The following is a 2144-nucleotide window of genomic DNA, read 5'->3' on the forward strand; positions in this document are numbered from 1 at the left end:
TGCAGGATCCAAGTGTACCAAAAAGCAGAGATCTTTCTCAAAGTGTCTCCTTATATACAGGAAGCAGGCCATATCCTGAAGGCAACTAATTAACTGCTCACATCAGATTCTATCATGGAGTTGATTATACCGCATTCAGTCTCATCATGGGGAATAACTGCATCGAGCTGCCCTGTCATTCAAAACCACAGCCCAGCCAGTTTAACACACAACTTTACCTACCACAGCCATGTTACAAAGCCAACAGTACAACAAAATGACAGCTAATTGGTAGAATGGATAAACAGCTTCCTTTATATCTTATTCCTTTCTTCCTCCTTAAAAGAAGTTATATAATTTCACTTATATTTTGAATGTTACTCTTGTATTTACATGTATTTCAATTAAAATGGAGCTCTGATAGTGTAGTGCCTAAGGCACTTGACTGCTAACCAGAAGGGTGGCGGTTCAAACTCACCAGCCACTCCTCAGAAGGAAGGTTGGGCAATCTACTCCCATAGTGATACTCCCTTGGAAACCCAAGGAGGGGTCACTATGAGTCGGGTCAGACTTGACGGCACATAACAACAACAACACAAAGTTAGTTAATATCTTTATCATCCTTTCTAATTGAAAAACAATACTGGGACTCTTTTATTCTGTTAAGCCTTTTCCGTCTTCCATCTTATCTGTTAGTATTTTAATTCTACCTTGTTTTATCTTGGAGTTCTGGTGGTGCAATTGTTGAAGCATTTGGTTGCTAACTAAAAAGTCAGTGGTTCAGACTCACCAGCTATCCTGTGGGAGAAAGATGAGGTAGTCTGCTTTTGTAAAGATTTACAGCTTTGGAAACTCTACAGGGTAGTTCTACTCTGTCCAGTAGTATGTCCATGAGTTAGAATGAACTTGATGATAATGAGTTTGTTTTATATTGCCAGTACTCATTTTTTATGCGTTATAGTAAATATTTTTATTTATTGAGATGATTAGCAACTCTTTTGCCCATTATTGCTTCTTGCATTTCTTTCTTTCCTTTAGGTCAATTTTCCTGTTATTTAAGTGAATTCCTTAGTAGCTGTGGTAGCCTCTCCTCCCCAAAAGATGTCCACATCCTAGTCCCTAGAATTGGTGAATATGTTATGTTACATGGAAAAGGGGAACTAAGATTTCCAATTGAATGAATGTTATCTGTCAACTGACCTTAAAATAGTAAGATGATCATGGATTGATCACAAGGTTCTTCTTCTTCCTCTTCCTCTTCTTCTTCTTCTTTTTTTTTTTTTTAAGTTATGAGTCTCTCATGCAGACAGAACAGAAATGACTGGTGAGACTACATTACTAAAAAAGCTTAAGGTGCTCAGAAACAGCACTGGGCTTGTTAGGAGGAAAAAAAAAATTATTCAGATTACTGCACAAGAACACAAAGACTACTAAATATTAAATGCTACACAAACAAGTTTCTTTTAAGGCAGAAAGCAGAGAAATCTACAAACTAAATGACATGCCCACAATCACTATAACACAAGGCTTAGGGGATAATCTTGTATTTGTAAGAAGTGAACAAAGTTTTCCATAGAGAAACCACTTTCATGGGATAATTAAGTAGACTTGGGTTTTGTTTCTTCACCTGTCACTTGGCAAGCAAAGATACCATCTTCAGGGTGCTGTGTGTCATCATTTCATATATGATGATGGTATTACAAGCATAGTTCCATCAGTATTGAAGGAAAGGGATGCTATGCTGGTGGGATATCAGTGGGACTGGCACAGTCTTTTTTTTTTTTTTTGTCATTTGGGTGAAAATTTACAGAGCAAATTCACTTTCCATACAGCAGTGCGCATGCACTTTGTCTCATGACATTGACCACAATTTACCACAATGCAACAGCTCCCCTCCACTTCCTCCCATAGTTACTTCTTCCCTGTGTCCATCCCTCCATGCACTCCTGCCTTCTGAGCTGTCTCTTTGTGCATAAGCAGCCCTTCTTTCCCTAATGATTGTTCTCTCCAAGGAGTGTATCTACCTCAGTTTCAATTCATATGTTTGTCTTTTGTTTGGCTAAAAACCACAGGAGTGGGTTCAATTCCAGACCTGAAGGGCAGCTAGGGGCCATAGTCTCGTGGTTCCACTAGGCTCTAACGGACCAGCAAATCTGGTCCACGCC

The 2144-nt window shown here is 39.0% G+C and overlaps 1 pseudogene; it reads right to left on the bottom strand.

Annotated features, from left to right (window-relative positions):
* Positions 1 to 1577: 1577 nt before the first annotated feature.
* Positions 1578 to 2144, bottom strand: part of LOC103210323 — a 9169-nt pseudogene continuing 8602 nt past the window's right edge.

Source organism: Orycteropus afer, unplaced genomic scaffold, assembly GCF_000298275.1.
Source record: "Orycteropus afer afer isolate SDZICR_OR568_19922 unplaced genomic scaffold, OryAfe1.0 scaffold00590, whole genome shotgun sequence".
NCBI classification, from domain to species: Eukaryota; Metazoa; Chordata; class Mammalia; order Tubulidentata; family Orycteropodidae; genus Orycteropus; species Orycteropus afer.